This window comes from Anopheles nili, unplaced genomic scaffold (assembly GCF_943737925.1).
Source record: "Anopheles nili unplaced genomic scaffold, idAnoNiliSN_F5_01 U_low_cov_8, whole genome shotgun sequence".
In the NCBI taxonomy this organism is placed as follows: Eukaryota; Metazoa; Arthropoda; class Insecta; order Diptera; family Culicidae; genus Anopheles; species Anopheles nili.
Genome location: NW_026525546.1, coordinates 114110 through 138197, shown reverse-complemented (window position 1 = coordinate 138197; position 24088 = coordinate 114110). Strand labels below are relative to the sequence as shown.

Below are 24088 nucleotides of genomic sequence, written 5' to 3'. Positions count from 1 at the left end.
AAAAAATTTTTTTAGTACATCCTTGATATGAAAAAATTTTTTTAGTACATCCTCGATCTAAAAATAATTTTTTTAGTACATCCTTGATATGAAAATTTTTTTTTAGTACATCCTCGATCTAAAAAAATTTTTTTAGTACATCCTCGATCTAAAAAAATTTTCTAGTACATCCTCGATCTAAAAAAATTTTTTTAGTACATCCTCGATCAAAAAAAAATTTTTTTAGTACATCCTCGATCAAAAAAAATTTTTTTAGTACATCCTCGATTTAAAAAAAATTTTTTTAGGACATCCTCGATCTAAAAAAATTTTTTTTATTACATCCTCGATCTAAAAAAAATTTTTTTAGTACATCCTCGATCTAAAAAAATTTTTTTAGTACATCCTCGATCTAAAAAAAATTTTTTTAGTACATCCTCGATTTAAAAAAAATTTTTTTAGTACATCCTCGATCTAAAAAAATTTTGTTTGTACATCCTCGATCAAAAAAATTTTTTTTAGTACATCCTCGATCTAAAAAAAAATTTTTTAGTACATCCTTGATATGAAAAAATTTTTTTAGTACATCCTCGATCTAAAAAAAATTTTTTTAGTACATCCTCGATCTAAAAAATTTTTTTAGTACATCCTTGATATGAAAAAATTTTTTTAGTACATCCTCGATCTAAAAAAAATTTTTTTAGTACATCCTCGATCTAAAAAATTTTTTTAGTACATCCTCGATCTAAAAAAAATTTTTTTAGTACATCCTTGATATGAAAAAAATTTTTTTAGTACATCCTCGATCTAAAAAAATTTTTTTAGTACATCCTCGATCTAAAAAAAAATTTTTTTAGTACATCCTTGATATGAAAAAAATTTTTTTAGTACATCATCGATCTAAAAAAATTTTTTTAGTACATCCTCGATCAAAAAAAATTTTTTAGTACATCCTCGATCTAAAAAAAATTTTTTTAGTACAACCTTGATATGAAAAAAATTTTTTTAGTACATCCTCGATCTAAAAAAAATTTTTTTAGTACATGCTTGATATGAAAAAAATTTTTTTAGTACATCCTCGATCTAAAAAAATTTTTTTAGTACATCCTCGATCAAAAAAAATTTTTTTAGTACATCCTCGATCTAAAAAAAATTTTTTTAGTACATCCTCGATCTACATAAATTTTTTTAGTACATCCTCGATCTAAAAAAATTTTTTTAGTACATCCTCGATCAAAAAAAATTTTTTTAGTACATCCTCGATCTAAAAAAAATTTTTAAGTACATCCTCGATCTAAAAAAAATTTTTTTTGTACATCCTCGATCAAAAAAATTTTTTTAGTACATCCTGGATCTAAAAAAAATTTTTTAGTACATCCTCGATCAAAAAAAATTTTTAAGTACATCCTCGATCTAAAAAAATTTTTTTAGTACATCCTCGATCTAAAAAAATTTTGTAAGTACATCCTCGATCTAAAAAAATTTTTTAGTACATCCTCGATCTAAAAAAATTTTTTAATACATCATCGATCTAAAAAAATTTTTTTAGTACATCCTCGATCAAAAAAAATTTTTTTAGTACATCCTCGATCTAAAAAAAATTTTTTTAGTACATCCTCGATCTACATAAATTTTTTTAGTACATCCTCGATCTAAAAAAATTTTTTTAGTACATCCTCGATCTAAAAAAAATTTTTAAGTACATCCTCGATCTAAAAAAAATTTTTTTTGTACATCCTCGATCAAAAAAATTTTTTTAGTACATCCTGGATCTAAAAAAAATTTTTTAGTACATCCTCGATCAAAAAAAATTTTTAAGTACATCCTCGATCTAAAAAAATTTTTTTAGTACATCCTCGATCTAAAAAAATTTTTTTAGTACATCCTCGATTTAAAAAAAATTTTTAGTACATCCACGATCTAAAAAAAATTTTTTTAGTACATCCTTGATATGAAAAAAACTTTTTTAGTATATCCTCGATCTAAAAAAATGTTTTAGTACATCCTTGATATGAAAAAAATTTTTTTAGTACATCCTCGATCTAAAAAAATTTTTTTAGTACATCCTTGATCTAAAAAAAATTTTTTTAGTACATCCTCGATCTAAAAAATTTTTTTTAGTACATCCTCGATCTAAAAAAAATTTTTTTAGTACATCTTTGATATGAAAAAATTTTTTTAGTACATCCTCGATCTAAAAAAATTTTTTTAGTACATCCTCGATCTAAAAAAAAAATTTTTAGTACATCCTCGATCAAAAAAAAATTTTTTAGTACATCCTCGATCTAAAAAAAATTTTTTTAGTACATCCTTGATATGAAAAAAATTTTTTTAGTACATCCTCGATCTAAAAAAAAATTTTTTAGTACATCCTCGATCTAAAAAAATTTTTTTAGTACATCCTCGATCTAAAAAAAATTTTTTTAGTACATCCTCGATCTAAAAAAATTTTTTTAGTACATCCTTGATCTAAAAAAAATTTTTTTAGTACATCCTCGATCTAAAAAAAATTTTTCTAGTACATCCTCGATCTAAAAAAATTTTTTTAGTACATCCTCGATCTAAAAAAAATTTTTTTAGTACATCCTCGATCAAAAAAAATTTTTTTAGTACATCCTCGATCTAAAAAAATTTTTTTAGTACATCCTCGATCTAAAAAAAATTTTCTAGTACATCCTCGATCTAAAAAAATTTTTTTAGTACATCCTCGATCTAAAAAAAATTTTTTTAGTACATCCTCGATCAAAAAAAATTTTTTTAGTACATCCTCGATCTAAAAAAATTTTTTTTAGTACATCCTTGATATGAAAAAATTTTTTTTAGTACATCCTCGATCAAAAAACAATTTTTTAGTACATCCTTGATATAAAAAAATTTTTTTAGTACATCCTCGATCTAAAAAAATTTTTTTAGTACATCCTCGATCAAAAAAAATTTTTTTAGTACATCCTTGATATGAAAAAAATTTTTTCAGTACATCCTTCATTCGTTTCATTCTTTGAAACGAGGGACTATTACATCATGGAGGGTAAAGGTATGGCCGTTTCCAAAATAACAGTAAATATATTCTTCAGTATATAAGTGATAATAACGCTGTGCGCATATTAAGTAAAATTGCATTTTTTTATTACTGAGTTGAGTTGCGTTGAAATATTGGTTGTTGTTTAAAAAACTTAAATTAAGATTACAAAGAGAAATGACTAAGAACACGGGTTATGTTTTTAATAGGAACAGCAATAAAAGTGAAAATACCAGGGGAAAAGGAAAATTGTTTCCGGGCGCGCGTAGGTGACGAAATAAGAGTAAGCGAATAGAAAATAAAAAGGAAGCAAAAGCGAAAGAGACAGAGACAGAAAATAGTGAAAGAGAAAAAATTGTGACAAACATCATCCGAGAGTTCAGTTCACTAGTTCCTTAAAAATCGCTGAATGAGAGTAAGATATCGGGCTAGGATGAGCATGGTTTACGATGGGCCGTTAAATGCGAAATTTTCAAACCCTTCAGCCAGATTTGATAAACGAATCGAGTAAAATCGATGATAAATAATGCAAAAGAATAATAAGGTTTCGGAATGGCGGATGTATAGCATACAAATAAGATAAGGTTGGAAGTGTAGAGTTCAGTTCATAATTTAAAAAAGTAAGGATTCACACCTATTGTATAACGTTGTTTCAACAGCAACAGCGAAAGTTGAGCTAAGAGAAATAGAACATTGCTAAAGATGAAGCTGGCAACAGAACAAATGGATTGAATTCAAAAACAATGAGAAAGCAGTTGAATAGAGATCTTCAAAGATTAAACTACGACCTTGATTCGTAACAATCCTTGCCCCTGAAATGTTGCCTTAAACTAGGACGATTAAACAAAATCGGGTAAATGCTGCCGGGATAAAAGTCGAAAAAAAAATGTTAGATTTTTGAAAAATTGTAATGCTTTTCTTAAAAAAGAGGGTTAAACTTAGTTAACACCAAAATATTATGAGTCTAAGTGTGCTTTATTCTCGGAGTAACAGCCTGTCAAAGTCGCAAATGTGAGAAAAAAATAAAAAATTTTCAAATTTTTTATACTGTCTTTAGTAATTTTTTTTTCTCTTAAATTAAGCTACCTAAGTTAAAAAATTTGTACCATTTCGGAAAGCTTATTTTATTGTTGTTGCTGTAAAATTAAATGTTTTCAATGTTTCTGAGGCTTAAATAATAAAAAAAACTGTGAAAGTATGAAAAAACCCATGTAAAATCATGATTTTCTTTCATAAAAGACGATTTTTTTTATAAAGCTTCAAAAGTCTTCAAGCTAAAACATTATACAGGTTGTAGTAGAACAGCTTATCTTTCATTTCAATATGCAAAATCTGCTGCCACTATGTGCCACACCACAAAATAATCCATTTTTTCTGAGCCCTGTATCGTGGTTCAACGACCAAAACCACCCGTTTTTTGAGGTTATGGTGTTGTGACATAAGGAATGAAGCTTCTGAACGGTAATTTAAGCAAAGTTACTTAGAATGTGGACCTTTTTTCACAAAGTTTATTGAAAAGCAACACTAGTAAGGCAACATAAGAGTGTGTTTTGATAGCTCAAGTAGGAGGGATTTGATGCACCATGAAGATTTTCCATCGCCGATTTTCACCAATTTTTGCCATCAAATCTTTTGTCAAAGCACCAACTTATTTCAATTTAACTGGAATCGTGTTTGGAATAGAGGGTAAAGGAAAGAATTTTGCAAACAGATCGGCAAAAATTGAGGCATCTTTACCTGCCTTTCTTTAAACGAAAGTTTAATTGAATGAAACCAGCATATGTAAAATAGTTATTTTCGCATTTTGACTTGGAATTATAAGTTGTGGGGTTTGTACAAACAAATACTATTTCTATGATAATTTTTTGCTTTTTTTTCTTGCAACGCCCAACGACCATGAGAAATGTTTTTATTATTCCGGCCCTTATTTGAGTTCGTTTTCACGTGATAAGCATTTGCAAGCAAAGAAGCAAACTATACATCTGTGTAATATCAGTGTCATTTTAATGTATGTAATATAACATTAGCAATAGTTATAGCCCCGGCCAATAAAGCTGAATCGGAGATAAATATCTTGTCAAACAAGTGATAGTTTTTCAAATGGATCGAATACAATAGTAAGTTGTAACGATTTTTAATCATTTCTAGGAAATTTCCAGCATAAGTTTTGAAACATATTATAATATTATCAGACACTTTTATAGAGATGCAATGACATAATCGCACCTAGATGCTTATTCGTATCGCAAGCCTGATGTTATTTTCCGTTTTATTTGTTTGAATTTTCGTGCTACTAAACTATTTCAATTATTTTGTGACTATGCATATTCATCAAAAATGATAATATTTACCCGTTCAGTGCGTTTAAATACAACGAAAAGTTCAGCAAAATTGCATACATACAGGCGTTATAATACATGAAAAAACTTTTTTAAGGATTTTTAATATGAAAAAAGGGCATGAATTGCCAAAAACTGATCGATATATCGTTTTCAGTAGCACCAAATTGTACGTTTCAATCAAATTTTTTGGGCGAATAAAGGCGCTAGACTTTTATCCCGGTATTTGTATGGGAGTGCCCACTGTGCGATGGGTTGAGCAAGCTGGCATCTTCAACCTTAGCGCGGTATGCATTGCCTTTTGATGTACGTGTGGGCCAAGACCGATGGCGGCGATGCATTGCGTCCAAAGAATAGCTCCGGATGCAACGGTTTTTATTAACATTGTAACTTATGGTCTGGTTTCGTTTTTTCGGTGTCCTAAATAAATGTAGAGAACGGAAATGGAAAAGTATCCCGAAGAACGAAACCCGAGATAAGCAAAGTCGTAAAAGAAAAAAACGCAATAAGATCATAAGTGTTCAGCGTAAAGAGCAACGGACAAACACGGAGCGAATGTTAGACAACTATAAAAATATATATTTGAACCAGGATAAGTTGCACCAAAACCATATACGATCGGTCTCCCACGAAAATAGGAAAACCATATGGCCCAGAACCCTAAGCAAACGACGAAAAGATAAAGGTTTTCTGTCTCCATCATACGCCTATGGTAATAATTCTGACACAACAAGGATATATCGTATCCGATAAAAAACCAACACCATCAAAGATTTTAGTATTTAAGCAGCGAAAAAAGCGATAAATAAAGCAGATTCATATTCAGAAACTCAACGGAGAACTCTCGTCTCGACTTTCTATGGAATTTCCTTGGCCTCTTGGCCCTTAGCATTTGTTGTTGTTGTTGAATCTCAACCGGGTCCTCTGCCCTTACCGGCAATTGCATCAGCTGTTCCACGCTCGCTGCATTAGGTTCCCAATATACCGTGAACACTAGCGGAAAGTTTAATGAACATTCATGGGTGCAATAATCAAAATTAGGCCAGACTTTTCCCACACTTTTGAAACAACCAACCGTCGGCGGCTGGACTTAACGTTCAGAAGGCCAATTCCTTGGGCGTGGCCGAACCTAAGTTCCGCGCGTCAACAGTATGAGAGCACTTGATTTTGAGAATGATTCCATGCACAATACGCATATCTCACGCAGTGATTGTATATCGGATGTATAGATTCATATGATAGATTGCATGCATCGTTTGCTTATATCCGGTGATAGGAAACAAAGGGTGTTTATTTTGTTTACTATCGTTGCATTTTGATACAAACCGAGGGAGTTAGATTAAGAATCCCAATGACGGCATGGTTTGCCGTTAGCATTCCATACGTGTTTTGGTCTATTCCGCTGGTCAAAATATCACACCTCGTACCGTTATCATGCGTCCACATCGTGCGATCGCTGATCAAAATAAAACATTACCTCATGAAGCGCGGAATAGCAGTAGCAAATTGCACGGCGTCAACGTGGGCGAAAAATCGTAAGGGGCAACCCAAACGCAGGTAGAACGGCCTGCGCGCGGGTCGAGAGACCCAAATAAACAAAAGGGTTCAGCGCACAGCCGAATCAAACGAGTGCAACAACGCAAATGGCTTGCGAGAGAGCCAAAACGATGGACTTTATTCTCTGGTGTTCTGGTGCTGGTGCTGGTTTTTTAAGGCTCAGATAAAATGCAATCGTCGAATGGATGGGCGGGAATTTGAATTGCCTTTTTGACGGATTGGAATTCTCCGGCCTTTAGTATAATTTTAAACTTCGGCACTCGATACACCGTTAATAAGTGCATTAACTCCAGCTGGAGTAGCCATTTGATTTGCCACGTCAACTGGTATTAATTTTGTATCCACGTACAAATTAACTAATTTCTGCGAAAGTGTTTCCACTTCATCGCAGCATTTTTTGCTGGTTCCCCGCTTATTTTTGACGGCTCTAAGTTTTGCACAAGATTGAGCCTGGATTTTCCACACTTTTGCATGCTAATTTTACGGCATTGCTGATGTCTTGGAATGCTTCTTTATTAGGTGGTACGGCGGAACGGGCTTTACCACTCAATCTGCTAACCCGTCAGGTTAGAACCCATCATAATTTTGTCTAAGTGCTGTCGCTGTTTTAACATCAAAAGGTGCTTAAGGAGCGGCTTGACTGTTTGAACAGGCGCCCATGGTTACAATATTCTGCTTATTTTCACTTAGTTTCAATTCGAAAACTGCTTCCGGTGAAGAGTTAATGAAAAACCCTACTTTTTGAATAGGAATATTGGATTCGTGGTCAACGAAAAAAATGATTCAACTTCACGATAAAAGGTTCGCTTGCATGCTGATATGTTAGCTTGATAAGGTTTTTTGTTTTGAATGTTTTTGTTTTTTGGATTTTTTTTTTCACTTAGCTTGCAATTTCAACAATTCCTCGACAGCTGCTTCTAAAATCTTCTAACGTTTGACTAATGATTAACCTTACTTTTTACTTATTTTATTACACCCTATTTAGTCATTGTATGGGTTAATGTACTTTATAGCATTTGTCGTCCCTCATCCGGTCAGTAACCCCTTTTTCACTGAGAGCTCGTTTTTTGATTTAATGTTCTTCTTTTTCGTTTTTTCATTTTTTCACTGTTTCCGTACTGTTTATTACCCCCGGAGTTCAAATTCGTTTATTCATCACTTCACTTCAATAAATTCTCTTTATAAAGTTCGTCTTCCGGTTCATTTACAAAAACATTCAAAGTTTGCCATAGATTTGGGCCGCCTTTAAAGCTTCCTTACGGGTGCTATTTTTTTTTGCACGTAGTGTACAAAGTCATACGTAGGTGAATGATTAGCAGTTTCTGTGCATGACTTTCGTGTATCTCAGCATGAGATTCTAGCTGATTCGCTATTTGTACTTGCGGATCACCGCGTTTTTTTTTATAATTTTTGAATTCGTCTTTCCCCATTTTTGTTTTTTTCTTTTGAGTTTGGGGGTGGATTTAGTAATGATTTTCCGAGCTGCTTGCATCACATTTTCACTGTATTTATTAGGGTTTTTCACTCGGGATGTTTGAAACCAAAAATTCCACATCACAAAAGCACGCATCGTCCTGTGGCAGGTCACCACGTAGAAAGTTCGGATAATTGAAACACTGTCCAAAAATATAATGTTCACAGGTGACTGCTGACTGCTGACTTAAGACTGACGCTTTATGCTGACGATAACTTGCTTTATAGGTGGTTTTCCAAAAAAACCACATGAGAGTGGAGTACGTTTTTCGCTCGAAGGTCCGGCATATCGGTAAGACGATCGGTAGCCATATTGTATTACTGCTGCTGCATAATCGAGCAAATGTTCGCAAAACGCTTCCGTGGTCAATGTAAGGCATGTTGGAATTTAGCTTACAACGGAGGTGCTAAACAACAAAAAAGAACGGCATGCTATAAAATCTTGTGCCGCGGGTTCTCGCGCTCGTGTTTGAACTGTGAATGGGACGCATGTGTTTCTTTTTTGCAATGAGCCAGAATGATCGGCATCATGCGCTTGAACCTTTATTCTCTCTCTCTCTCAGTCGAAGAAATACAAAACCCCGTGTGATTGTAGTGACAAAGGACGTGTAGGAAAACTCCAATGTATCATCAGAAGAGTTAAAAAAGCGCTCGAATCGCGAACATCGCTAACGTTAAAGCCAAAAACAGGGTTACTTGAGTAGTGAGTGGACTACGCTGGTCCATTTTAACCTCAAAACCAGTGCATCATCGCCGTGCGGTCTGCAATGAAAAGTTACTTGTGCATTTTTGGTGTGTGTGTTTTGCAACGAAAGCCAGTTCATCTGAAACTCGTTGGCGATCTCACCACAGCCGGATTTCTAGCGGCATTGCAACGATGAACAACAAAAGAAAGCCATTGGCACAGACTGTGCTCGAGCAAAGGCTTCACCTGGCATTTTGCTTCTCCTAAGGCTCCCTTAAAACCTTCGGCGGATTGTGGGAGGCATCTTTACCGTCATCTCGAGCAGCTCGAGACTGTCATCCTTCATCAAGTAGAGGCTGCCATGAATTCACGTCCGCCGTTGCCCATGTCGGACGACCCAAAACGATTTGGTCGCTCTTACGCCAGCCCACGTTCTCATTCGGTTCCTCAATGCACCTCAGTTCCTGTTCCGGACTGTGCTGGACTACGGAGCTTCTGGAGCCATTCTGGGCGACGGAATACTTGCAGGAAATGCAGAGAGAGACACCATGCGTTACCAGCCAGCCAACGATACCAGGTAGCGTATGGTAGATTGGTAATCCTTCTCGATGAATCTTTACCAACCACACCAATGGCCCCTCGCACGTATCGTCGAGATTCAAACCGGGAGCAGATCCTTCTCACAAGGGTAGTAAAACTAAAAGCAACAAAGGGCATCATTCTCCGTCCAAATTTGTACAATTTGCATATTTTTTTAGTACATCCTCGATCTAAAAAAAATTTTTTAGTACATCCTTGATATGAAAAAATTTTATAGTACATCCTCGATCTAAAAAAAATTTTTTTAGTACATCCTTGATATGAAAAAAATTTTTTTAGTACATCCTCGATCTAAAAAAAATTTTTGTAGTACATCCTTGATATGAAAAAAATTTTTTTAGTACATCCTCGATTTAAAAAAATTTTTTTAGTACATCCTCGATCTAAAAAAATTTTTTTAGTACATCCTCGATTTAAAAAAAATTTTTTTAGTACATCCTCGATTTAAAAAAAAATTTTTAGTACATCCTCGATCTAAAAAAAATTTTTTTAGTACATCCTCGATCTAAAAAAATTTTTTTAGTACATCCTCGATTTAAAAAAAATTTTTTAGTACATCCTCGATCTAAAAAAAATTTTTTTAGTACATCCTCGATCTAAAAAAATTTTTTTAGTACATCCTCGATTTAAAAAAAATTTTTCTAGTACATCCTCGATCTAAAAAAATTTTTTTAGTACATCCTCGATTTAAAAAAAATTTTTTAGTACATCCTCGATCTAAAAAAATTTTTTTAGTACATCCTCGATTTAAAAAAAAATTTTTTAGTACATCCTCGATTTAAAAAAAAATTTTTAGTACATCCTCGATCTAAAAAAAATTTTTTTAGTACATCCTCGATCTAAAAAAATTTTTTTAGTACATCCTCGATTTAAAAAAAATTTTTTAGTACATCCTCGATCTAAAAAAAATTTTTTTAGTACATCCTCGATTTAAAAAAATTTTTTTAGTACATCCTCGATCTAAAAAAATTTTTTTAGTACATCCTCGATTTAAAAAAAATTTTTTTAGTACATCCTCGATCAAAAAAAATTTTTTTAGTACATCCTCGATCAAAAAAAATTTTTTTAGTACATCCTTGATCTAAAAAAAATTTTTTTAGTACATCCTCGATCAAAAAAAATTTGTTTAGTACATCCTCGATCGAAAAAAATTTTTTTAGTACATCCTCGATCTAAAAAAAATTTTTTTAGTACATCCTTGATATGAAAAAAATTTTTTTAGTACATCCTCGATCTAAAAAAATTTTTTTAGTACATCCTCGATCTAAAAAAAATTTTTTTAGTACATCCTTGATATGAAAAAATTTTTTTAGTACATCCTCGATCAAAAAAAATTTTTTTAGTACATCCTCGATCAAAAAAAAATTTTTTAGTACATCCTTGATATGAAAAATTTTTTTAGTACATCCTCGATCAAAAAAAATTTTTTTAGTACATCCTCGATCAAAAAAAATTTTTTTAATACATCCTCGATCTAGAAAAATTTTTTTTAGTACATCCTCGATCTAAAAAAAATTTTTTTAGTACATCCTCGATCTAAAAAAATTTTTTTAGTACATCTTCGACCTAAAAAAATTTTTTTTAGTACATCCTCGATCTAAAAAAATTTTTTTAGTACATCCTCGATTTAAAAAAAATTTTTTTAGTACATCCTCGATCTAAAAAAATTTTTTTAGTACATCCTCGATTTAAAAAAAATTTTTTTAGTACATCCTCGACCTAAAAAAAATTTTTTTAGTACATCCTCGATCTAAAAAAAATTTTTTTAGTACATCCTCGATCAAAAAAAATTTTTTTAGTACATCCTCGATCTAAAAAAAATTTTTTTAGTAAATCCTCGATCTAAAAAAAATTTTTTAGTACATCCTCGATTTAAAAAAAATTTTTTTGTACATCCTCGATCTAAAAAAATTTTTTTAGTACATCCCCGATTTAAAAAAAATTTTTTTAGTACAACCTCGATCTAAAAAAATTTTTTTAGTACATCCTCGATCTAAAAAAAATTTTTTTAGTACATCCTTGATATGAAAAAATTTTTTTTAGTACATCCTCGATTTAAAAAAAATTTTTTAGTACATCCTCGATCTAAAAAAAATTTTTTTAGCACATCCTCGATCTAAAAAAATTTTTTTAGTACATCCTCGATTTAAAAAAATTGTTTTAGTACATCCTCGATCTAAAAAAATTTTTTTAGTACATCCTCGATCTAAAAAATTTTTTTTAGTACATCCTCGACCTAAAAAAAAATTTTTTAGTACATCCTCGATCTAAAAAAATTTTTTTAGTACATCCTCGATTTAAAAAAAATTTTTTTAGTACATCCTCGATCTAAAAAAATTTTTTTAGTACATCCTCGATCTAAAAAAAATTTTTTTAGTACATCCTTGATATGAAAAAATTTTTTTTAGTACATCCTCGATTTAAAAAAAATTTTTTAGTACATCCTCGATCTAAAAAAAATTTTTTTAGTACATCCTCGATCTAAAAAAATTTTTTTAGTACATCCTCGATTTAAAAAAAATTTTTTTAGTACATCCTCGATTTAAAAAAATTTTTTTAGTACAACCTCGATCTAAAAAAAATTTTTTTAGTACATCCTCGATCTAAAAAAATTTTTTTAGTACATCCTCGACCTAAAAAAAATTTTTTTAGTACATCCTCGATCTAAAAAAATTTTTTTAGTACATCCTCGACCTAAAAAAAATTTTTTTAGTACATCCTCGATCTAAAAAAATTTTTTTAGTACATCCTCGATTTAAAAAAAATTTTTTTAGTACATCCTCGATCTAAAAAAATTTTTTTAGTACATCCTCGATCTAAAAAAAATTTTTTTAGTACATCCTTGATATGAAAAAATTTTTTTTAGTACATCCTCGATTTAAAAAAAATTTTTTAGTACATCCTCGATCTAAAAAAAATTTTTTTAGTACATCCTCGATCTAAAAAAATTTTTTTAGTACATCCTCGATTTAAAAAAAATTTTTTTAGTACATCCTCGATCTAAAAAAATTTTTTTAGTACATCCTCGATCTAAAAAAAATTTTTTTAGTACATCCTTGATATGAAAAAATTTTTTTTTGTACATCCTCGATTTAAAAAAAATTTTTTAGTACATCCTCGATCTAAAAAAAATTTTTTTAGTACATCCTCGATCTAAAAAAATTTTTTTAGTACATCCTCGACCTAAAAAAAATTTTTTTAGTACATCCTCGATCTAAAAAAATTTTTTTAGTACATCCTCGACCTAAAAAAAATTTTTTTAGTACATCCTCGATCTAAAAAAAATTTTTTAGTACATCCTCGATTTAAAAAAAATTTTTTTAGTACATCCTCGATTTAAAAAAATTTTTTTAGTACATCCTCGATTTAAAAAAAATTTTTTTAGTACATCCTCGATCTAAAAAAATTTTTTTACTACATCCTCGATCTAAAAAAAATTTTTTTAGTACATCCTTGATATGAAAAAATTTTTTTTAGTACATCCTCGATCAAAAAAAATTTTTTTAGTACATCCTCGATCTAAAAAAAATTTTTTTAGTACATCCTTGATATGAAAAAATTTTTTTAGTACATCCTCGATCTAAAAAAATTTTTTTAGTACATCCTCGATCTAAAAAAAATTTTTTTAGTACATCCTTGATATGAAAAAATTTTTTTTAGTACATCCTCGATCTAAAACAAATTTTTTTAGTACATCCTTGATATGAAAAAATTTTTTTTAGTACATCCTCGATCTAAAAAAAATTTTTTTAGTACATCCTTGATATGAAAAAATTTTTTTTAGTACATCCTCGATCAAAAAAAATTTTTTTAGTACATCCTCGATCTAAAAAAAATTTTTTTAGTACATCCTTGATATGACAAACTTTTTTTAGTACATCCTCGATCTAAAAAAAATTTTTTTAGTACATCCTTGATATGAAAAAAATTTTTTTAGTACATCCTCGATCAAAAAAAATTTTTTTAGTACATCCTCGATCTAAAAAAAATTTTTTTAGTACATCCTTGATATGAAAAAATTTTTTTAGTACATCCTCGATCTAAAAAAATTTTTAAAGTACATCCTCGATCAAAAAAAATTTTTTTAGTACATCCTCGATCTAAAAAAAATTTTTTTAGTACATCCTTGATATGAAAAAATTTTTTTTAGTACATCCTCGATCAAAAAAAAATTTTTTAGTACATCCTCGATCTAAAAAAAATTTTTAAGTACATCCTCGATCTAAAAAAATTTTTTTAGTACATCCTCGATCAAAAAAAAATTTTTTAGTACATCCTCGATCAAAAAAACCTTTTTTTTTATTTCATACAAAGCGTGTGCGTTGGCACATTTGTATTCGAACAAACACACGAAAACATGAACAGTGATAAAATGAAAACACATTAAAAAAAAAAAATACACAAAACATTCAAAAAAACAACATTCGTACGAAAGCAAAGTACGGCAAAACCGAAACCTCCCCTGGCTCGAAATGATCGCCAGGCAACGACGTGCACGAAACGGGGGTGGGATTATGTTCGCTCGGGTGCCCCTAAACACATTCTGCGGTACCGAAAAGCCCCCGTGGCTGGTCGACAGGGGCACAGATGACCGCAGACGGATGCAAAAAGTCACCCGGCTCAGCTGTCGGTCGGTGAAAAATCCAGCGGCAAACGTACGTTTTGTTTATTTATTTTCGGTAGGCTCGATAACGGTTTGACACTTCGCTGACTCTGTAGTGAAAGATACGTAATGGTGACCGGAGGAGAAATTATGTTCCATTCGATGGAAAAGCTCTTTTCTCCCGTAAACTCTTTCCTATTATTTACACACAACATTCAATCACTTACTGGTTTTTTTTTTCATTTTTAGCCGCCAAAAATAGAGCTCTAATCTGCTAAATTACCCCGAGTTTTAGACGAATTTAAATCTTTCCTTCTGTCAGGAGCTGTCAAAACATCAAAAACAAAATACCTCGCTCAAGCAAAACTGTCAGCTCCACGATTTTGACACGTACAATTCCAATTTGTGCAACTCTAAAACGCGGGTAAGTGAGTTCTTCTCGTTTTGCGGAAAATTAAGCGCAATTCACTCATCCAATCGTCTTGTTGTTTGGACTCTGTACAATTTACCGTTCGTCTGTCCACTTCCATTGTTCCATTGCCCAATGATTCGCCAGCTTTTGGAACCGCTATAAGGTCGTCGTCATCATCATCATCATCTTCCCTAGTTCGCTAGCGTTCGGGTCCATTTGGGGCGAACTACAGCTACAGCTACAGCTACACCAGGCCAGTGGAAGAAGGCCCAGTTGTAAAAGCCATAGGAACGTACGGCCATCGGAAGGAAGGACCTTTCACCGAGCGAGGTGTCCAGGTACAGCGATGAAGCTTAAGGTTTTACGCCAACGAAACCATCCTAGCAATCGAAAGTACACCGATGTTCTGAGCACAAAGAAGGTTGTTCAGCCATTCGTTTGCGCGAGAATTCTGGATATTCTCAACCATTCGGGCTTGGCTGTTCAGCCAAAACTCACAAAAAAACGGTAGGTATCTACCACAGAATTAGCTCGTTGGGAAGCTCAAAAGGGAAACATTTCTATGCACGATTCTTTTAACGACGGATTACCGCGCGGAGTATATTTACATCGGAAATTCTCTGCTAAACTGCACAATGCATCCTAGCAGGCATTGATAATTCATGCTGCTCAAAGGGGGCAGTTAATTTGCCACTTGAACGTACCCCCCGAAAAAAGTGGTCCACCTGGGCTGGGTGGTGGCTGAAGCGATCTCGTGTCACCCCGCAAAAAAAAAACCACGCAGCTCGATTTGCGGGTCAACGGAAATATTTTTTTCTATTACATCTCGGTCGCTTTCGTTCTGTTTCGTTTGCAGAACTGATTCAAGGTCGCGTGCGTTATTTGCGCTATGTTTTTTTTTTGTAGTTCCGTGCCAGTTTTGGGTGCATGCGAGGCATCGACTTACATCGGGAGCAGAACGGCAACGAAAGCAAACGAGAAGGTTCTTTCGCCGAGGACACCCAGCAGGCGCTAATAGAGAGGGAGGCTTTTTCCATTCGCGATGAAGAAGAAACTGCGTGTCCTTGCGAGAGAGAGAGAGAGAGAGAGAAGTCTCTCCATTTGCGAAAGAGAATCGAAAGGATAAACATGCCAAAATGTCCGCAAAACCGCGCCAGGATCCTACCCAGGGGATCCTCAAAAACGAACGAACGGAGAGAGAGAGAGAGAGAGCACTTTGAGTGTGTGTGTGTGTGTGCCAGTGAGAGGGATCGGTCCTCTGCTGATGCTGCTGGATGTCCTTGCGGGGGTTTCACTCGTGCATTCATTCCTGCACGCAGTTCGTTTCGCGTGTGTTCCCAGCACAGCACCGCGGGTTTTCCCTGCCGACAAATCCGAGCCAAAATGACCCCCGAAGCTCGGATCATCTCGCTCTCTTTGACTATCTTTCTTCACGTGATTTTCTTTACCTGTGTGTGTGTGTGTGTGTGTGTGCGGTTATCAGCAGCGTGGTGGTGGTGGTCGGCTGCACCGAGCGAACGAATGACGCTCGAATGCTCTCGTTTGAACCGTCATTTTTCCCTGTTTCTTTGAATGTGTGCGCCAGCGCAAGCTAATTATGTTGCAGGCCGGCGAAGTTCAAGAGAAAAAAAAACGTCACCTGCCAGAGTATCCCAGTGCAGTATCCTAGCGGAAGGTAGCGATTTGCAAGCATTACCGTTGAGGGTAGGTGCTTAAAAATCATCGCAGTTGGAGTTCTTAACTTGGTTTTTTTTTTTAATAATAATTTCATTCTCTTGCTTCATGTCTGCTGCTGTTTGACGAGTAAATTATGTTACGCCGCATTTCGCACCGCTGGAAATACCCGCTGAATAGACGTGAGCTATAGGCAGCTGGACGATGCAGGAAAACAGTGCCACTACGCGACAATGGCGTGCTTTTCCCCGTTCAAATTTCGTAAAAAGAACAACCGAAATTTGAAGAAGAAGACAATAAAGTGAAATGTATTCCTGTGTGGACGTTGTCTGGTCTGCGCGTTTTTTTTTTCTGAAAGAGAGCGCCTACTAGTTTTGCTCTCCACGGTTCGCGCGCTCTCTCTTTTGAGAATGGGAAGCGACCGATGAAAAAAGGAGAACAAACTGAACAAACCAGGAAAACCGAACAGATGTCGCCCGAACAGGGTGTGTTCGGGGTTTGTTCAGGGGATTTTTTGACTGATTTTGTCGGCAGGGAGATGTCCCGTCCGATGATGTCGATGTCCCGTCCGATGAAGCCCAGGAATTGGAGGCAGCGGGTGAAAATCGTGCCACGGATGAACGAAGCCAGCGCTTCTCTCGCTTGACACCTTCCAGAGCGCGATGTTAAACAGTAGACAGGAGAGTCCGTCCTCTTGCCTCAGACCCCGGTGTGAGTCGAACGGCTCCGAAAGCATGTTCGACACTCGCACCTTGCACTGTACCCCATCCAAGGTGGGCCCTTAATCCGTGGCCCTTAACCAGCTTCCCCAAGGGGAATCCGTACTGCTGCATGGCGTTCCATAGCTCCAGCCGATCGATGGTGTCATAGGCCGCCTTGAAGTCGACGAAAGCGATGATGCGTCTGGATCTGGTGCTGTCGGCATTTACTGGAGGATCTGCCGTAGAGTGATGAGATCTGGTAGCTTCCAACAAACCCAGCCTGGGTAGCTTCCAACGAAATCTGTAGCAGAAAAGTATCCGGGACAGGCATTTTGTAGGCAGCATTCAGAGGACTGTGATGGCTCGAAAGAGGGCACAGTCCATTCTGTCACCTTCTTTCCTGCTCCCAGATTTTCCCAATTAGCTGGTGTATATTGACGGCAAGCTCAACCGAACCCATCTTGAATAGTTCTGGACCATCGCTAGACCATCGCTGCCAGCTGCTTGATGTTGTGTTTCAGCTGCTTGAGTGTGCTAGTGACTTCATCCAAAGTTGGTGGGAGCACATCGTCATCTGCCTCTCGGCTAATGTGCTGTTCGATTCTGCTTGCACTGCTGCTGCAGGACTCCACCTAATTCCGCTCCGTTCAGATGCCCGTTGAAGTAGCACTTCCACGTTTCGATCACCTCTCGCTCGTCCGTAAGAATGTTGCCCTCCTCGTCTCGACTCATTGCGACGTTTGGCCTGAAGCCGCCTTGTGTCTTCTTCTTCAACCTGTTATAGAACCGGCGAGATTTCCCCTCGACTGAGATCCCCGAGCTGTTCCATGTCCAGTTGTTCGTCGGTTCTCCTCGAAAGCGACGCTTCTTGTCTTCTCGAAGAGTCGGCGAAGATGCTGCCTTCTCAGTCGTCTATACGTTTTCTCGGATAGTGCTCGTCTGTTCACTCGTCATTAAAACCACTCCCTTTTTTCTGGCCTCGTGGCTTATCGTTCCTAGTGTCTGCTCGGCTGTGCTGTGCTGATGTCTCATCGCCACATCAGGCAGCCTTCAGCCGATCTGTATTGAGCCTTGGGGCTTACGTCGCTACGCTTGGCGTTTCTGCCGTCGCTTAACCATGCCCAGGAAGTGGTCCGAGTCGACGTGAGTCGCTCCTCTCGATAATGTCCGAGAAGTGCCTTCCATCTCAATGGAGAACGTGGTCAATATGTCTGGGAATATGTCTGCTCTGGTGTTGCGTCTCCAGGTGTAGCTGAAGCTCTCGAAACAGGCCCCGCGAAGGAATGGCCTCCCCAGCACGAGAGTATCGCTGGCAGCAGCAGCAAAGTATATAGAATTGTAACCGGAATCTGCCCGAGCAAAGGTCTCGCACCAAGTTGATCTCCAAGCAGGGGTTCCAAGCACCTTCCCGCTAGTTTTTCCAGCTACCGAATAATTTTTGGGGAACCTGGGGGTGATCTGGTGGTAACGAGACAGTTCGGATGTGGGCAGAGTAAACCTGGCGTGAGAAAACAACCGTGCGCGAGGAAAGCGTATCGAAAATGAAAGATAACCTCCTCCTGCGCGTGTGAGCGCTTGATTGAATCTGCTTTATTACTTACAAATACACGGTCCTTATATGGTAGAGTTTCTTAAAACCTAAGTTGTCTCCTTCCTTTTCTTACTGCTGTTTCCCGTACGCACATACACATTCTCGAGGCGTATGAATGTACCTCGATTTGTTACTGGGAATTCCTGCATCCTGCAGCCTACCGAAAACATTCAAAAAAACATCGATGCATTGAATGTTGGATATTTCCAACCGTTATGATGATACTTTCTGGAGAATCCTACTTTGTTTTTTATGGTGCTTACATGAATGAGTCCTTTTGATTTCCTGTCCATTTTGGGATAAACCCGAACCCCGCTTGGTTCGGTGTTTTTTTTGCTATGGTTTTTTTGCGTTCAACCGACTTTTTTTTATGACCGACGCGCGTTGTATCCTGTCGCGCTTGTATCGCGCCCCCTTTCTGTCCTCAATGTTGTGTTTATTTGAGCAAACGATATCGATACCTTCCACAAGTGACAGTTGCAAAGCTGCAAATCGTTCCAAAACCGATCCCTTTGCGCGCGCAACACTCGATCTAAAAAAAATTTTTTAGTACATCCTCGATCTAAAAAAATCTTTATAGTACATCCTCGATCTAAAAAAATTTTTTTAGTACATCCTCGATCTAAAAAAAATTTTTTTAGTACATCCTCGATCTAAAAAAAATTTTTTAGTACATCCTTGATATGAAAAAAATTTTTTTAGTACATCCTCGATCAAAAAAAATTTTTTTAGTACATCCTCGATGTAAAAAAAATTTTTTTAGTACACCCTCGATCTAAAAAAATTTTTTTAGTACATCCTCGATCTAAAAAAAAATTTTTTAGTACATCCTTGATATGAAAAAAATTTTTTTAGTACATCCTCGATCTAAAAAAATTTTTTTAATACATCCTCGATCAAAAAAAATTTTTTTAGTACATCCTCGATCTAAAAAAAATTTTTTTAGTACATCCTTGATATGAAAAAAATTTTTTTAGTACATCCTCGATCAAAAAAAATTTTTTTAGTACATCCTCGATGTGAAAAAATTTTTTTTAGTACATCCTCGATCTAAAAAAAATTTTTTAGTACATCCTCGATCTAAAAAAATTTTTTTAGTACATCCTCGATCTAAAAAAAATTTTTTTAGTACATCCTCGATCTAAAAAAAATTTTTTTAGTACATCCTTGATATGAAAAAATTTTTTTTAGTACATCCTCGATTTAAAAAAAATTTTTTAGTACATCCTCGATCTAAAAAAAATTTTTTTAGTACATCCTCGATCTAAAAAAAATTTTTTAGTACATCCTCGATTTAAAAAAAATTTTTTTAGTACATCCTCGATCTAAAAAAATTTTTTTAGTACATCCTCGATCTAAAAAAAATTTTTTTAGTTCATCCTCGATCTAAAAAAATTTTTTTAGTACATCCTCGATCTTAAAAAATTTTTTTAGTACATCCTCGATCTAAAAAAAATTTTTTTAGTACATCCTTGATGTGAAAAAATTTTTTTTAGTACATCCTCGATCTAACAAAATTTTTTTAGTACATCCTCGATCTAAAAAAATTTTTTTAGTACATCCTCGATCTAAAAAAAATTTTTTTAGTACATCCTCGATTTAAAAAAAAAATTTCCAGTACATCCTCGATCTGAAAAAAATTTTTTTAGTACATCCTCGATCTAAATAAAATTTTTTTAGTACATCCTTGATATGAAAAAATTTTTTTTAGTACATCCTCGATCTAAAAAAAATTTTTTTAGTACATCCTTGATATGAAAAAAATTTTTTTAGTACATCCTCGATCTAAAAAAAATTTTTTTAGTACATCCTCGATTTTAAAAAAATTTTTTAGTACATCCTTGATATGAAAAAAATTTTTTTAGTACATCCTCGATCTAAAAAAAATTTTTTTAGTACATCCTCGATCTAAAAAAATTTTTTTAGTACATCCTCGATCAAAAAAAATTTTTTTAGTACATCCTCGATCTAAAAAAAATTTTTTTAGTACATCCTCGATCTAAAAAAAATTTTTTTAGTACATCCTCGATCTAAAAAAAATTTTTTTAGTACATCCTAGACCAAAAAAAATTTTTTTAGTACATCCTCGATCTAAAAAAATTTTTTTAGTACATCCTCGATCTAAAAAAAATTTTTTTAGTACATCCTCGATCTAAAAAAAATTTTTTTAGTACATCCTCGATCTAAAAAAATTTTTTTAGTACATCCTCGATCTGAAAAAAATTTTTTTAGTACATCCTCGATCAAAAAAAATTTTTTAGTACATCCTTGATATGAAAAAAATTTTTTTAGTACATCCTCGATCAAAAAAAATTTTTTTAGTACATCCTCGTTCTAAAAAAAAATTTTTAGTACATCCTCGATCTGAAAAAAATTTTTTTAGTACATCCTCGATCAAAAAAAATTTTTTAGTACATCCTTGATATGAAAAAAATTTTTTTAATACATCCTCGATCTAAAAAAATTTTTTTCAGTACATCCTCGATCTAAAAAAAATTTTTTTAGTACATCCTCGATCTAAAAAAATTTTTTTAGTACATCCTCGATCAAAAAAAATTTTTTTAGTACATCCTCGATCTAAAAAAAATTTTTTTAGTACATCCTTGATATGAAAAAAATTTTTTTAGTACATCCTCGATCAAAAAAAATTTTTTTAGTACATCCTCGTTCTAAAAAAAAATTTTTAGTACATCCTCGATCTGAAAAAAATTTTTTTAGTACATCCTCGATCAAAAAAAATTTTTTAGTACATCCTCGATCTAAAAAAAATTTTTTTAGTACTTCTTTGATATGAAAAAATTTTTTTTAGTACATCCTCGATCTAAAAAAATTTTTTTAGTACATCCTCGATCTAAAAAAAATTTTTTTAATACATCCTCGATCTAAAAAAATTTTTTTCAGTACATCCTCGAGCTAAAAAAAATTTTTTTAGTACATCCTTGATATGAAAAAAATTTTTTTAATACATCCTCGATCTAAAAAAATTTTTTTCAGTACATCCTCGAGCTAAAAAAAATTTTTTTAGTACATCCTCGACCTAAAAAAATTTTTTTAGTACATCCTCGATCAAAAAAAATTTTTTTTAGTACATCCTCGATCTAAAAAAAATTTTTTTAGTACATCCTCGATCTAAAAAAATTTTTTTAGTACATCCTCGATCTAAAAAAATTTTTTTAGTACATCCTCGATCAAAAAAAATTTTTTTAGTACATCCTCGATCTAAAAAAAATTTTTTTAGTACATCCTTGATATGAAAAAAATTTTTTTAGTACATCCTCGATCAAAAAAAATTTTTTTAGTACATCCTCGTTCTAAAAAAAAATTTTTAGTACATCCTCGATCTGAAAAAAATTTTTTTAGTACATCCTCGATCAAAAAAAATTTTTTAGTACATCCTCGATCTAAAAAAAATTTTTTTAGTACTTCTTTGATATGAAAAAATTTTTTTTAGTACATCCTCGATCTAAAAAAATTTTTTTAGTACATCCTCGATCTAAAAAAAATTTTTTTAATACATCCTCGATCTAAAAAAATTTTTTTCAGTGCATCCTCGAGCTAAAAAAAATTTTTTTAGTACATCCTTGATATGAAAAAAATTTTTTTAATACATCCTCGATCTAAAAAAATTTTTTTCAGTACATCCTCGAGCTAAAAAAAATTTTTTTAGTACATCCTCGACCTAAAAAAATTTTTTTAGTACATCCTCGATCAAAAAAAATTTTTTTTAGTACATCCTCGATCTAAAAAAAATTTTTTTAGTACATCCTCGATCTAAAAAAATTTTTTTAGTACATCCTCGATCAAAAAAAATTTTTTTAGTACATCCTCGATCTAAAAAAAATGTTTGTGTGTCCCGTGTACGTGTGCCCGTCCGAGTATGTTGGCCATGGCACGCGAAGCCCACTAAATCGACCGTGTTGCAGCAGCCGAGATAAGCCTGCTAAGAGATCGCGTTCCTCCAGGAGCGCGCGCGCGAGAGAGAGAGAGAGAGAGAGAGAGAGAGAGAGCAACAACAATCAAAAAACCCAGAAGGCACACACCACTGTCGCTCGAGGTGGTCGAGGGACAAAATCCTGCCAGGAACACGGCGACGACGACGACGACGACGACGAACCGGGTTGTGGCACGGTTTCGATGGTGGCACAATTTGACGCGACGGAACGAGCGCACAAGCGGAGAAACCTTTTTTTTCGCTGAAGGACAAACGGTGGGCGAAACAAAGAAGAAAAAAAAAAGAACCGCCAGCACCCAAGCGAGTAGAACCCGTCAGCATCAAAGGACAACAACGAGCTGCAGTAGCCAGTGTTGCCCGCCGGGCCCGGCAAACCCAGCGGGTGCTTAGTGCGCGAGATGGCCCCTGTTCGGGCAGAAGGACTCGGGCAAGAAGGTGCGCCACGTGACGTGAAGGATGGCTGCGACAAGCTGCCAAGGAAACCGCCCAACAGCACGCGGTCAAGATCATTGACAAAAAAGGGCGCTCAAGGGCAAGGAGGACTCGCTCGAGAACGAGTTCCGGGTGTTGAAGCGATGGTAAGCGCGATGTGCACACGACCGGATCCGCCACTGGGAGGGACAACCCCGGTTTGCGCATCCCAACATCGTCCAGCTGCTGGAGATCGTTCGAGGACAAATCGAAGCAGGGCGTTGTGCACCGGGACCTGAAACCGGAGAACCTGCTGTACTACAGCCCGGCGGAAGACAGCACGATCATGATCAGTGACTTTGGTCTCTCGAAGATGGAGGATTTCGGGGTGCAAAGGCGGTGGACGTGTGGAGCATAGGCGTCATCTCGTACATCCTGCTGTGTTCGCCCAGAACCGTGAAGGGTGAGTTCGTGTTCGACTCACCGTACTGGGACGAGATCAGCGACTCGTGCGAAGGACTTCATCCGTTCATCTGATGTGCGTGAACGTGGAGAGGACACGTGAACCTGTAAGAGAGGCCCTCGCGCATCCCTGGATCTCGGGCAACGCGGCCAGCAGCAAGAACATCCACGGTACCGTGTCCGAGCAGCTGAAGAAGAACTTTGCCAAATCGCGATGGAAGCGGACGCTCTGCGTCACGAATCATCATCAGTAAGTAATTGGCCGAAAGCGGCCAGCCAGCCAGTCGGGTGCCCTATAGCCGTAGGTTAGAAGCGGATGAATTTGTACGAATTGTACGGTAGGTCGCCGGTCGCGCGTCCTAGCGGTCTCGTTTGTTCGCTTTACTCGTGATCGTGGTCCTTCGAAAACTTGCGCCCAAAGTTGTTCGGTTAATTGTTCCGGTGACGTGCAGGAAGTTCTTTGGTTTGTTTGTTTATTTGCTTCTTTTCTCTTTCTCTTTGGTTCTCTCTCTCTCTCTCTCTTTCGCTCTCTCGCATTGTTTCACTCCCTTTTCGTTTTTATTTGTTTAGTAATTTTTTCTTTTTTTTTTTTTAATAAGGATTAGGACAACTACGCGGAACAAAAACGAA

General features: G+C 34.8%; 1 pseudogene; it reads left to right on the top strand.

Annotated features, from left to right (window-relative positions):
• The first annotated feature begins 17235 nt into the window (after positions 1–17235).
• On the top strand, positions 17236–23712 carry LOC128730098 (calcium/calmodulin-dependent protein kinase type 1-like; annotated as a pseudogene).
• Positions 23713–24088: the final 376 nt, after the last annotated feature.